General features: G+C 41.4%; 1 protein-coding gene across 1 annotated transcript in view; it reads right to left on the minus strand.

Moving 5' to 3' along the window:
* LOC128778557 (myosin-IIIb-like) overlaps nt 1–15,345 on the minus strand; it is a 121,538-nt gene that overhangs the window by 94,387 nt on the left and 11,806 nt on the right. The window contains exons 2-3 of the mRNA XM_053907793.1: nt 4,401–4,537; nt 1,843–1,888 (exon numbers count right to left, since the gene is read on the minus strand). The gene's annotated coding sequence lies outside the window, so the exon portion shown is untranslated. The remainder of the gene's footprint in view (nt 1–1,842; nt 1,889–4,400; nt 4,538–15,345) is intronic.

The raw sequence follows: 15,345 nt of genomic DNA on the forward strand, positions 1-15,345 counted from the left end.
CACAATGAGATACCACCTCACACCAGTCAGAATGGCTAAAATTAACCACTCAGGCAACAGCAGATGTTGACAAGCATGCAGAGAAAGGGGATCTCTTTTGCACTGCTGGTGGGAATGCAAACTGGTGCAGCCACTCTGGAAAACAGTTTGGAAGTTCCTCAAAATTTAAAAATAGAACTACCATATGACCCAGCAATTGCCCTACTAGGTATTTATCCAAGGGATACATGTATGCTGTTTCGAAAGGACACATGCACCCCAATGTTTATAGCAGCACTATCAACAATAGCCAAAGTATGGAAAGAGCCCAAATGTCCATCGATGGATGAATGGATAAAGAAGATGTGGTATATATATACAATGGAGTATTATTCGACAATCAAAAAGAATGAAATCTTGCCATTTGCAATCACGTGGATGGAACTGGAGGGTATTATCCTAAGTGAAATTAGTCAGTCAGAGAAAGACAAAAATCATATGACTTCACTCATATGAGGACTTTAAGATACAAAACAGATGAACATAAGGGAAGTGAAGCAAAAATAATATAAAAACAGGGAGGGGCACAAAACATAAGAGACTCTTAAATATGGAGAACAGAGAGTAACTGGAGGGGTGGTGGGAGGGGGGATGGGCTAAATGGGTAAGGGGCATTAAGGAATCTATTCCTGAAATCATTATGGTACTATATGCTGACTAACTTAAATGCAAATTAAAAATAAATAAATTAGATAAACTGAAGAAAAAAAAATCACCCTTGGAGGGCAGGCGGTTTTCTGCGGCTACTTCTTGGTTACCAGCCCTCTGGTCTCCCTGTTTCCCCTTGTCTGCAGACAGGCTGCCCGCAGGATGCTCCCACCCTGGCTTTGCAGCCCCTCAAAGGGTCCACATAGATTTGGGAGCAGGGATTGTGATGAGAGGAAGGAATGCCACCTGCCTCTCTGGTGTCTCTCTACCATCCTGAACCTTGTCATCTCACACTCCTCTCCTGATGACACAACATGGCCTTCCATCAGCCACCTGCCCCTGTGCCCAGCAGATGCCTGCCTTGGGAGATAGGGAAGAAGGGAGGGTGCAGAGAAGGGGACAAGGCCTCCTTCCTTCCACCACCTACCCAGGCTGGCAACCCTGGAGCCCTCCCAAAATGTGGTGAGAACTCACTGCAAGCTACAACATGGGGACTCTAGAGGAAAAAACAGGTAGATGATTTCCTCTAAGCCCTGAGAAAGAGCAAGGTCTGAGCAATTCAGCAGCCTGCCTGCTTCCAAAGTTCCTGCTCGGTAGGGACAAACCTGTGGCCTCCATCTGCACGGACCCCCCCTCTTGCACCACTACTCAGGGGTCCTCTGCAAAGGGGAAGGTCTCACACAGCCCGCAGAAGGGAAGGCTGGACAGCAGGACCCCCACACAAGGAGAGCAGGGGGCACAGAGAGCACAGCAAACGTTGTTTCACCAAAGGACCTCATGAGAAGGCAGAAAGTGCATATTTACTATGCATACCTAGTTGCACTAAAATTCACAGCTGCTGCTTAACATATTTCTGACAAGAACATGTTAAAAATATACGTGGAGGGTTGCACAGGGAGTAGTTTGCAATCGTACTATAAATCACATTTACTTAAACCTCCCTAATTTTAATTCCCCTTACGCTGCAGCTGACATAATCATGATCACATGATTAGCAGATGTAGACTTATTCGTTTTAAAAAGGGAAATTCTTCTTTGGGATGAAAAGCAGCACACGCCAGAAAGATCAAGCCCAACTTGGGCACATCAGCTAGGCCTACATACAGTCCGGTTCTCCAAGTTGTAAGACATGGCTTTGGGAATTCTTTCCCTTACCCTGTTTTGTTTCCTTCGGGGCTTTCACTGCTCACCTCCGAGGCCACTGAAACAAACAAGCAAAAAAGGAGACTTAAGACAGCCACCCAGCACCTGCGGGCCTCAGCCTGTGCCAGCCTGCTGTGGCCACCTGGATGCCAGGGTCCAGGCAGTACTTTTCACTCACTCAGCTCCTGGCCAGAGGAGGAAGAACCTTACCTGCCATTGTTCTACTCGACCCGGTGAGACTAACCCGGAGAAGTCCGGCTCCCAAGATAAAGGACTAGGAGGGATGAATAATTAATCATTCACTGGAACTTGAAGCAGACGGTAAGTGTGAGGCCAGGGTGAATAAAAGAAAGAAACACTAAGCAAAAAGGCCAAGTTTTATTCCATAAGGAAGCTCAGACCAGACAGGGAGGTGGTGGGGAGGTGGGGGCGGGGGGGTATGTTGAGCTTCTGGGAGCTGGAGTCTTTTTTTTCCAAACACTAGTTTTGGACTGAGAGAAATCAGACCTTGGTTTCCAAACAACTCCAAGAGGATACTTGCTGTTAAAGGAAAATGCCATCTTTGGAGCTGGTCACCTGGTTTCTGCACCTGCAAGTGGGTGACGAAGAGTTCATCATGTTCCTCGTGCCCAAGTAGTCCCCATTCCTAGGAAACTTCCTTTTCATTCCGAAAGCAGTTGACTATTGCAGGCACAACAACTCAACTAAGCCATTTGCTGATTCTTTTAACCATGTGTCCTTCATTCAACAAATCTTTAGGAAGCCTTTTCTCTGTGCCAAGATCTGTGCTGAGACACTTGGGATCAAAAAGAAAAATAGGACCAAAGCATCTCCAGACAGACTTGCGGGCTTGTGGCATTAAACACCTGCCTGTGTTGGTGACTTCCACATCACTGTCTCCAGCCCAACGTCTCCCCTGCTCAAAAATCAGAGCCAACATCTCTCCTGGATATCTCATGCTATCTAATAGGCATCTAAATGGAAGTTGTCCAAACCCAGACTCCAAACCTGCTGCTCCCACAGCCTCTTTGTACACATGTTTCTAGGAGTCATCCATGCTTTCAGCATTGGTCAGTCTTTTGGGGAACTTGAAAACACAACAGTTTTTTTAAAAATTATTTTGATGTTTATTTTTGAGAGGGAGAGAGAGAGAGAGAGAGAGAGAGAGAGAGCAAGTATGAGCAGGGGAGGGGCAGAAAGAAAAGGAGACAGAGAATCCGAAGCAGGCTCCAGGCTCTGAGCTGTCAGCACAAGAGCCCAAGCAGGGCTTGAACCCACAAACGGTGAGATCATGACCTGAGTCAAAGTCAGAGGCTTAACAGACTGAGTCACCCAAGAGCTGACTAAAAATCATTGTTAACTGGGCTCCTGGGTGGCTCAGTCATTAAGTATCTGACTTCAGCTCAGATCATGATTTCACAGTTCCTGAGTTTGAGTCCCACATCGGGTGAGCTGGAGCCCCACTTCAGGTGAGTCCTGCTTCTTTCTTTTCTTTTCTTTCTTTCTTTCTTTCTTTCTTTCTTTCTTTCCTTTCTTTCTTCTCTTCTCTCCTTCTCTTTCCCTTTCTCTTTCTCTTTGTCTCCCCCCATCCCTCATGGGATTCTCTCTCTCCCTCTCTACTACCCCTCACTCACTTGCGCTCTCTTCTCTCAAAAAAATAAATAAATTTAAACTAAAATTAAAAATCTTAAAAAAAAAAAGTTTTAACAAGGTAATAGAGAACTGAAAAGACAAAAGAGGACCTCTGAGGTAGCACAGAGGTGGTCAGTGCTCAAAGAAGCCACTACCCCAAGAGCTAGGGGAACAGAAAGGAGGGTTGGGGTTATCTGAACCTACAGTCTGTGAGGAGGGGCCCACAGAGCTAGACTTCTGAGGAGGGAACCAAAGTCAGAAGATGCCAGTACCTCTGAGGGGGCCCGGTGAGGCTGGTTCTGGGAGTGTGAGGAAATTGGAACCATCTACTGTTGCAGTGTCACTGACAGGAACAGGAAGTCAACATGATGGAACAGCGCCCCCTTCCACCCCAGGCTTGGTGTGAGGAATCGCCTCTAGCATCTCCTTTCAGCAGAACTGAAAGTGGACCAAGCTAGAATAGCTGAAGGGTGGTCTGCAGAGAGACATGAGCCTAGAAACAAGAACGTAAGAACCAGCACAGTCCACCTCTTTAGCTACTCAGCATCCACACACCTTTCTACCAAACTTCTTTCTCTCGAACGCCACCTCCAACTTGCCAACGGATCTTCTCGGCTCTACCTCTAAAATATCTCCAAGACTTGACTGTTTCTTACCCCCATACTGCACCAACTGTGTTCCAAGGACCAGTCTCACCTGGATTGCACAGTAACCTCCTGACAGGCTTCCTTTACTTGACCTACTGTCAACTCTCCACACAGAAGCCAACATCACTATATTCATGAGCTAGGGCTGCCCTCACAAATTATCACCAATTTGGTAGATTAAAACAGAAATTGACTCTCTCAGACTTCTGGAGGCCAAAGGTCTGAGATCAAGGTCTCAGCAGAGTTGCTTACTTCCGCATGCTTTGGAGGGAGAACTTAGGTGTTCCCTACCTCTCTCCTAGCTTCTGGTGGTTGCAGGCAATCCTTGGTGTCCCTTGGTCTTATAGACAGATCACTCCAATCTCTGCTTCTGTCTTCACATTGTCTTCTTCTCTGTGTCTCTAGGTGTTTCTGTGGCCATTTTTCTCCTTATAAGGATGATAGTCATTGAGTTTAGGGCCCATCCTAAATCCAGTCTGATATTATTTTGAGATCCTTAACTTGATCATATCTGCAAAGAATCTATTTTCAAATAAGTTCTCATTCACGGGTACTGGGGATTAAGACTTGAAAATCTTTTAGGGGCCACTGTTCAACCCAATACAGTGATAGTGGTAAAACACAAATCAAATCATGTCACCCCTCTGCTCAAAATCCTGCAATGGCTCCCATCGTACCCTGGGTAAAAATTGCACTTCTATACAATTCTGGATGCTACACCTCTCTGATTTCCTCTCTGACTTCTCTTGCCTTTTTCACCCTGCAGGAACTACGTCATTCCTCACCACTTCCTACACATGCCAGCCTCAAGTCTCTGCACACGCAGTCCTTCTACAGGGAACATTCTCCCTCCAGATATCCCCATGGCTTTCTCCCTCAGATTCTTCAGATCTTCTCTCAAAAGTCACCTTCTCAGCAGGGCTTCACTGTATAAAATTCCACCTCATTTCCTAACCTCACTGTATAAAATTCCACTTCATTTCCTGCTTTATTTTTTGTCATAGAATTTAATAATACATCATCCTATAAATGTTGAGTTCTATTACTTTATGTCTCCTGCCATTAAAATATAAGCTTCACTTGGGGCACCTGGGTGGCTCAGTTGGTTGAGCATCTGACTTCGGCTCAGGTCATGATCTCACAGCTCGTGAGCTCGAGCCCCGCATTGGGCTCTGTGCTGACAGTTCAGAGTCTGGAGCCTGCTTCAGATTCTGTGTCTCCTTCTCTCTGCCCCAACCTACTCGCATTCTGTCTCTCTCTCAAAAATAAATAAACATTAAAAAAATTATAATATACATATATATGTGTATGTGTGTGTGTGTGTGTGTATATATATATGTATATATGTATATACATATACATATATATATATACATATATATATACATATATACATATATATATAAGCTCCACAAAGACAAAGAATTTTTTTGCCAATTTCATTCCCTGCTATACCTGAAGCACCTAGAATGTTGCCTGGTGCCTATAGGCACTCAGTAATTATACTTTAAAAGGCAGTTTATTCAACTAGAACTGCACAAAAGAAAAAGTATCAAAGTTCCTGTGTTAACGGGGCCCAATCCTAGAGCAGCACTAAAGCTAGCAAGTACGTCGTAAATCACAACACACGCAAATCTCGTTTTGGTGTATCTGATTCACCTTATACTGGTGATGTCTAATGATACCATAATTGTCACCAGCGGAGTAAAATAGTTGAAACTTTTCTCAAATATAAAAAATAAAAAAAAAACAATTTTAATTAACAATGATAGAGGAAAGACTGAATTCTTTCTACTTTTGTTGTAGAACATAATGCTACAAAACCTTTGCCATATTGAAAGGCAATTAAAGAGTATTCAGCAAAAATCCCTAGGAAAAAAATTCCTTTAGAGATGTGTCAGAAGGTTAATTAATGAAAATATGTTATTTTCTGGCTTATTTTACATTTGCAGCATCTATAAGCTTTTTAAAAGACTTTTTAAACCACTTTACTGAGATATAATTGACATAAAATAAACTGCACATATTTAGAATATACAATTTGGTAAGTTTTGACATTTCTATAAACCCATGAAATTATCCCCCTCAAGAGAGTGAATCACATCATAAATAAGATAGTGAATATAACCATTACCCTCAAAACTTTCCTTGGGACCCTTTACAACCCCTTCTAACCTGCCCTAAACTGCTCTTTGACAGTCTGTGGTTTTATTTGCATTCAGTTTAAAATAGTTTCTAATTTTTCTTTTGATTTCTTCTTTGACCCATTTAGAGATATATTCTTTAGCTTCTAAAGATTTGGAAACTTTCCAGAGATCTTTCTCTTGTTGGTTTCTTATTTAATTCCATTATGATTACAGAACATGTTTTGAGTGATTTAATTCCATTATGAAAACAGAGCATGTTTAAAAGGTGAATCCTTTTAAATGTATTGAGACTCTTTTTGCAGCAGAATATGGTCTATCTTAGTAAATGGACCATAATATAAAAATAATATGTATTCCACTCTTATTAGATGACATGTTCTCTAAATGTCAATGATGTCTACTTGGTTGATAGTGTTGATCTGATTTTCTATTTCCTCACTGATTTTATTTTTTTTTAAATAACTTTTTAAGTTTATTCATTTTGAGAGATAGAGAGAGAGCAAGTAGAGGGGGTGCAGAGAGAGAGAGAGAGAGAGAGAGAGAGAGAGAGAGAGAATACCAAGCAGTCTCCACACTGTCAATGCAGAGCCTGATGCTGGGCTCAAACTCACAAACCACAAGATCATGACCTGAGATGAAGAAGGACATTTAACTGGCTGAGCCGCCCAGGTGCCCCTTCTTATTGATTTTCTAATTTTCTCTACTTATCCTATTGATTATTGAAGGAGGGGCATTGAAATCTCTAGCTATAATTGAAGACTTGTCTACTTTGCATTTGTTAGTTTTCACTCATGTATTTTATTCTATTTTTTTAAATTTATTTATTTATTTATTTTGAAAAAAAAGACAGAGAGTCAGGGAGAGCAGAGAGAGAGAGGGAGAGAAAGAGAATCCCAAGCAGGCTCTGCACTGTCAGCACAGAGCTGACAGGACTCAAACTCACTAACCAGTAGGTTATGTCCTGAGCTGAAATCAGGAGTTGGATGCCTCTTCACTTCATGTATTTTTGTTAGTAGGGGCATAATACTTAGGATTTTTATGGCCTCTTAATGAACAGGCTCTTTCACCACTAGAAAAGGACATTTTGTATCCCTGGTAATAGTCTTTACTCTAAAATCTACTTTGTCTGATATAAACATAGCCACTTCAGCTTTGATTGGTATTAACATGGTAAACTTTTCCCATTTTTTAGAAAATGTTTATTCATTTTCGAGAGAGAGAGAGAAAAAACAAGAGTGTGACTAAGGGAGGGCCAGTAAGAGAAGGGGACAGAGGATCTGAAGCAGGCTCTGTGCTGATAGTAGCAAGCCCAATGCAAAGCTCTAATCCACAAACCATGAGATCATGACCTGAGCTGCAGTCAGACACTTAACTGACTGAGCCACTCAGGCACCCCTACAATCTATGTCTTTCAATTGAAGTGTTTAGACTATTTACATGTAATCTAAAGCTAGCTTTAAGCCTATCATCTTGTTTTTTTATTTTCTATTTGTCTCATCTGTTCTTTATTCTTTTCCCTCTACTTTTCTTCCTTTTCTATTGAGTACTTTTTACAATTTCATTTTATCTCCTTACATGGTTTATTGATTCTTCATTTTCTTATTTTAGTGTTTGCTTTTGGGGGTTGTACTATACGTCATTAATATAGCATGATATGCTTTCAAGTAAAATATCACTTTACATAGAGAACCTTATAATAATGTATTTCCAATTCTTCCCATTAGGCCTTTATACTATGTTTCATGCATCCTACTTATACATATGTTATAAAACTCACAATTAATTGTTATTTTTGTTTAAACAATTATCATTTTTGTACCAGCTTTATTGAGATATAATTCACATACTATATAATTCACCCTTTGAAAGTGTACAATTCAGTGGTTTTTAGTATATTCACAAGATTGTGCAACCATTACCACTATATAATGCCAGAATATTTTAATCATCCCAAAAGGAAACCCCTTTTAACCTATATCTCCCAAATCTCCCATTCTTCCAGCTATTTCTTTTCTGTCTCTATAGATTTGCCTTTTCTGGACATTTCATATAAATGGAATCATACAATATGTCATTTTTTATGATTGGCTTCTTTCACCTAGCATACTTTCAAGTTTCATTCATGTTGTCATATGTATCAATATTTTATTCCTTATAATTGCTGAATAATATTCCATTATGTAAATATATTAATTTTTAAATCCTTTCATCAGTTGATGGACGTTTAGGTTATTTCCACTTTGTAACTGTTAATGAATAATGTTGGTATGAATGCTCTGAAAATAAATAAAGAAACCTTATTTATTTATTTATTTAGGAGGAGGGGCAGAGGGAGAAGGAAAGAGAGAATCTTAAGCAGACTCCATGTCTAGCACAGAGCCTGACATGAGGGCACAATCTCATAACCATGAGATCATGACCTGAGCCAAAATCAAGAGTTGGACTCTAAAATGACTAAGCCACCCAGGTGCCCCAAGGAAACCTTATTTAAACTGGAGTCAGGAGCTCTCATGCACTACCTCTCAAGCACTATCACTCACTGTTAGTGATATGTGTTAGTGACATGTGTTTTCATTTCATTTGGGTGTGTACCTGTGAGTAGAATTACTGAGTCATAGGATAACTTTATGTTTAACCCTTTATGGAACTGCCAGCCTATCTTCCAGAGCAGCTGCACCATTTTACATTCCCATCAGCAATTATAAGGGTTACAATTTCTCCACATCCTCATCAATACCTGTGACTATTTGTCTTTTTGACTATAGCCTTCCTGGTGGTATTTCATCATGGTTTTGATTTGCATTTCCCTGATGACTAATGACCAATCAATTATCTTTTATAGAGCTATTTTAAATATAGATTCAAATCATATATATTTACCCATGTAGTTATTACTTTCAATATTCTTCAGTCTTTTTTGTAGATCTCTATTTCCATCTAGTATAATTTGCTTCTGCCTGATGGACTTTCTTTACTGCTGCTTGTACTGTGAATTTCTAGGTGATAAATTCATTCAGCATTTGTGTGTCTGTAAAGTCTTTATTTTCCCTTCATTTTCTGAATGGCATTTTTTGGGGTATAAAATCTTGTATTGACTGTTTTCTCCAGTCCTTTTAAGATGTTGCTCCACTGTTTGTGCTTTGCTTCTGTGTGTGTTTTCTGACGAGAAACTTGCTGTCATTATCTTTGCTCCTCTGAGTGTAACCTGACCTTTTTCTGCTAAGCTGGTTTTAAGATTTTCCCAGAAATCTTACTAGGCTGTGCCTTGGTGTAGTTTTCTTCCTCTTCCTCCTCCTCCTCCCTCCTCCTCCTCCCTCTGCCCTTTTCCTCCTTCTTTTTTGGTTAGGGTCATTATGCTTCACGTAGTTTTAATGAGATTTGAAAAATTGGGGACCATTTTTATTCAAATAATTTTTTTTAATGTTTATTTATTTTTGAGACAGAGAGAGACAGAGCATGAACGGGGGAGGGTCAGGAGAGAGGGAGACACAGAATCTGAAGCAGGCTCCAGGCTCTGAGCTGTCAGCACAGAGCCCGATGTGGGGCTTGAACTCACGGACCGTGAGAACATGACCCGAGCCAAAGTTGGACACTTAACCGGCTGAGCCACCCAGGCGCCCCTCAAATAATTTTTCTTTGCCCACTTCCTTTTCACAACTCTAATTCCTCCTATATTAGGTAGGCCACTTGAAGATGCCCCTTAGTATATAGATGCTCTGTTCAATTTTAAAAAATTATTTTTCCTTTCTTTGCTTCATTTCAGAACTGATAAATGTCTCTTTGTCTTCAAGTTTACTACTCTTTTCTTCTGTAATTATCCTGCCATTAATTCTAATATATTTTTCACTTCAGTCATTACAGTTTTTATCTTTAGAGATTTAACTTGAATCTTTTAATAACTCTCATGTCTCACTTTTTTCTAAGTCTTATTTATTTATTTTGAGAGATTCTCTTTGGGGAGAGAGAATCCGAAGCAGACCCTGTGCTGCCAGCACATAGCCCAATGTGGGGCTTGAATCCACAAAGCCATGAGATTGTAACCTGAGCTGAAACCAAGAGTTGGACGCTTAACCATCTGAGCCACCCAGGTGCCCCTCTACTTACTTTATTAAACATATGTCATGCAGTTATAATAAATGCCCTATACTCCTGTCTACCAATTCTAACAGTTGTATAAGCTCAAGGTTGACTTTTATTGATTCTTCCCCTTAATACAGATAATATTTTCCTGCTTCTATTCATACCTGGTAATTTTTTATTGGATACTAGTTATTATGAATTTTTCTTGTTGGCTGCTGGATATTTTTGAATTGCCATGAATACCATTGGCTGTGTTCTGAGATGCAGTTAAATTACTAAGAAACAGTTTGATTCTTTTTCATCTTGTTTTTAAGATTTTTTTAGATGACAGCAAACCAGTCTTCAGTCTAGAGTTAATTATTTCCCACTACTTAGACAATGTGCTTCTGAGTATTTTATCTAATGTTTTGAAAATTATGAGGATTTCCAGTCTGTGTGGTGGGAATAGGTACTAATCTTGGGCTTGTACAAACTCTAGGTATTGTTCATTTTAATCCTTTTGGTGGTTCGTTGGCCTTGTGCAGTCTTCTCACTCACGCACACTGCTGAGTGCTCTGCCAGATTCTTAAAGGGAACCATCTGCTCTTTGGAATTCTCTCTGCACAGCTCTGTCCTCTCCAGTACTCTGTGAACATTAGCTGTCTTGTCCCAGGCCCTCAACTCAGCCTCTTTAACCAGGCGATCAACCAGGTTCTTCCTGGATTCCCTTTCTTTGCACTACAGCCTAGAAACACTCAAAGAAGTAGGTTAGGGCAACTGTAAGGTTTATTGGATTTTTTTCCCATTTCTTAGGGAATAGTGTCCTTTGCTGCTTGATATCCAGGCTCTTGAAAAATTGTCTCATTTATTTTGTCCACTTTTTTTGCAGTGTTGTTGGTTGTATATGGTAGGAAGCAAATGTGGTGTCTGTTACTCCGTCTTAGCCAAAAGTGGAAGCCTCTGTCAGCCCTTTACATTTTCAATTTATTATGATTTCTTTTCTCATTCGAAATAAATGTTCACTTTTCTATTTAATCCTATCTGTAATTTTGCATTATTTTTCTTTTTTTTAATATTTATTTTTTTAGTTTGAGAGAGACAGAGAGAAAGCAGGGGAGGGGTGGAGAGAGAAGGGGACAGAGGATCCAAAGTGGGCTCTGTGCTGAGAACAGAAAGCCCGACGCAGGGCTCAAATTCACAAATCACAAGATCAGGACCTGAGCCGAAGTCAGATGCTTAACCCACTAAGCTCTCCAGGCGTGCCTGTATTAAAGAGGGTGTCCACTGTTGTATAATCTCCAGCCCCATACTCAGGCTCTTGAGTTGAACCACGTGGGTTGGAATTCTGGCTCCACCTCCTATTAGCATTGTGACCCTGAGCAGCCTCTCCTTCTCCATTTCTTCATCTATAAAACCAGGATGATAATAGGACCTACTTCATGATGTTGAGCATTAAATGAGTTATTACATGTGAAACACTTAGAAGACAGCCTGAAACCTAGAAACCCCTCAATAAACCGTTATTATTTGAGCTTCTTCAATGTATAGGTGGTATTATGAATTATGGAATTACCTATACAGAGTGTTAAGAGTCTGGATAGAGGACACCACCCTCCATAACTGATGAAAGCAGAGGAAGTACAGACCACGAAAGAAACAACATGGCCAGGAAATGGGATAACCAAAAGAATATAATGTCCTAAGAGAACAAAATAGGTAATTTCCCAAAGAAGGGAGAGATTAATATAGTCTATGCCACTCAAGATCAAAATGAGAACTTAAGAATGATCTCTGGATTTGTCATGATTTCTTAGAGACTCCAGGTTATTTATAAAAGTATCAATAAGAAAATTGCATATAGTTAGTGTAAATGGATTCTGAATGGGGCCATGACAGACTTTACAAGTAGACAATCTAAAGTTGCTCTTTTTTGAAAATATGTAGGGCGTAAAAAAATAAAGCCAATGGAACATCTTGCAATATCAGTTCTGGCTTCTCAGTTGTTTTGTTGGTTTATTTTGCTTTTCTTGCTTTGTGATTCTTGGCTTTGTCCTGTACGGGTAAAGATGACGAATGACAGGTTTCCCACAACAGAGACTAGGCTCCAGGTGCTTCATTCTCTCCATAGCATCATGAGCATCATCTTGGTTGAAAATATAGCCAGAATTGCTAAAAGCATGAGCTCTTGTCCCAGGCCTTATTGGAAGAAGAAACTTTGTTCTATAGCTTTGGATATGAGTGGGCTGATTCCCCATGAGGAGAAATCAGGCTGTTAGACACCACACTCCCATCCTGTAGAAATGGCTCCCCAGCAGGGCTTTTTCTCTTGAAGTGCACCATCCGGCCCCAGAATTTCTCTCTACCAGGAAAAACCCCTGCCCAACATTTCAGTATCATCCTGGGGAGCATTTTCAATGGATGAGTGAGCTTCCAACCATTTAATTCCTTAAACAGCAAAACTTCGGCTGTTCCCGGGAGTCTGTGCATTGGTTCAGAAAAAGCCATGCTGCTTCCATTCCCTAAAAATCCACTGGCACAGGACCTCTGAAGCATCCATCATCTGTTAGCACCATGGCTGTGTGTGTAGGGGGGTGGTCCCCTGGAAAGGCAGGGGCTCTTGTCCTGGAGTCTGCATCTCACGGCTCCACCCTCTGCTCTCCAGACAGGCTGGCCTGTGAGATTTTCAGCCTCTTCCCTCTGGGCAGCTTCAGGCTTACTTGACCTATTTTCCACAAGCTCAAGACAGAGGGCATAGGAAAGCGCTGAATCACTCCAGGGTCTGCATTGTGTCCAGTTACAAAGCCCAATGTCAAAGTGAAATACCGCCCTTTTAACAGCTCCATATCTCACAGATTTAATGGTCAATTCTAATTAAAGATAAGCTTATGTTTCTTTATATCCTTTCCCTAGAGTAAAAGAAAAAAAATTTCTTTTCTTCTGGGAGACTCTAGATTCCGTATTTATAAACATCATTAGAGGCTATATGTTTTCTTAACGACTGGAAAAGTAAAGATTTCATCTATTCGCCCAATCAGAATAGAATTATTTCTCCTTCTATTGTTAGGAAGTTTTCCCCCTCCCCAAGTCCAGCTTAGTGTCCTGGGTCTCTTGGTACATAATAGTCACTCAAGAAATATTCACTGGTTGCAAAAATGAATGGAAGGATGGTTGGATAGAAAACTATCTGTGCACTGTTGTCTCCTAGGACGTCCTCCCAACTAGGTAGAGAACCCTCACAGTGCTTCTTGGTAGTTCTTCTTCAGGGACTATAGAACCAAACCAAAATGGAATATCTTGCATCAGGGACAAGACGGAAACGGTCATAAAGGAAATCTAACCTAACCTTACAGGGATTTACAGCTCTTAGAAATCAGCAGAGGGCATCAGCCAATTCTCAAATACCAAGTCTGTTTGTGACATCTCAGAACTTCCTTACTCCCCTCACTGATCTATCTTGATCCAAATAAGAAAGAAGACCACTAGGCCACCAATCAGCTGAAAAAGCCAAATAACTTCTGCATTTACCCTGTAAAATATCCCTTAGTCAGTGAAAAACTTTGCACTCATTTCTCCCATAGCCTTGAGCTTCCTGAGTTAAAAGCCTCGCGATAAGCTCATCTTTCCGTTTTGTTTTATTCATTGTAGAGTTTGGTTTTTGATAGGACCCACCACTCAAAGGTGGGTCCTGTCAAAGGCCCATTTGGGGTTCATACAACAGAATTTAATAATGAAGACACTTTTATTTACTTCTTTGCTCTGTTTTGCAGAAGAGCTGGGTGAAAACCTGGTCCCCTGAGTCCTGGGCAGAATTTCTCAGTGAATGGTTGGAGAATTGTGTGTTTCCAGCACAGCTCAGCTCAGCTCTGTCAGGCACCTTGGCATCCACTCGGTCCTGGAATGGCTGTGCCTCGCCGGGGTCTGAACAGGAGCTCAAGTGGCTCTTCTGGGGCTCTGAAGCAATTAAAGTTGGGATTTGTTCTTCTTTGTCATGAGGCTGTTGGATTTTATGGTCTTTTTAGAAGCCTTGGTGACTGCTGGCCCCACTCCAGAGGGCATCCTTCCTCAGATGTTCCAGGATGCTGCAGCCCACTGAGAATTTTGCAGACAAGGTCCCGGGCCCACAGAGTCAGAGGCCAGGGGCTCAGTTTAACAGAACCAGGCCAGACTTTACCAGTGCAGCTCAGTGACTATGACTCCTTTACTCCATCCCCTCCAGTCTGTTTCTCCCTTTCCTGGAGCTGAGCCAGGCTTCTGGAGGCGGTCTCCCCCTCTCAACAGGACCCTGTAATTAACATTTCTTCTCTCCTCTTTTTCTCTGCTCCAGTTCCATCTGCAGTTGCCTAATCACAGCATTAGCAACTGCAGATCTGATCCCACTCCTGATACGGTCTCCACAAGGGAGGGCTTTGAGCCAAGAGAAGACAGGCTTGTGGTCATGAGAAACGAAAGGAGCCTCCCCAGGATGAAAAGAGGCCATGTCTGTAACCCACAGTACTCGGCACGGGAAAAGTGCTCTTACAAGGGTTGCTGGTCTGATGTTAGTTGTGTAGTCTTTTTTTTTTTTTCAAGTTTATTTGCTTATTTTGAGAGAGAGGGAGAGGGTGGAAGGGGGCAGAGAGAGAGAGAGAGAGAGAGAAAGAGAATCCCAAGCAGGCTCTGCAATGTTGATAGTGGGGAAAGCAATGAATGTATGGGGGCAAGGGATGGGCCTTCTCTGTACATTCTGCTCAATTTTTCTGTGAATCTAAAAGTGCTATAAAAAATAAGACTTATTTTGGGGCACCTGGGTGGCTCAGTCGGTTGAGTGTCCGATTTCAGCTCAGGTCATGATCTCACTGTCAGGGAGTTCAAGCCCCACATTGGACTCTGTGCTGACAGCTCGGAGCCTGAAGCCTGTTTCAGATTCTATGTCTCCCTCTCTCTCTGCCCCTCCCCCACTCATGCTCTGTCTCTCTCTCTCTCTCTCTCTCTCTCTGTCAAAAATTAACGAACATTAAAAAATAAAACCTATTTTGTTAAACTCCATATAC

This window comes from Panthera pardus, unplaced genomic scaffold (genome assembly GCF_024362965.1).
Source record: "Panthera pardus isolate Hobbes unplaced genomic scaffold, ASM2436296v1 HiC_scaffold_10, whole genome shotgun sequence".
NCBI lineage: Eukaryota > Metazoa > Chordata > Mammalia > Carnivora > Felidae > Panthera > Panthera pardus.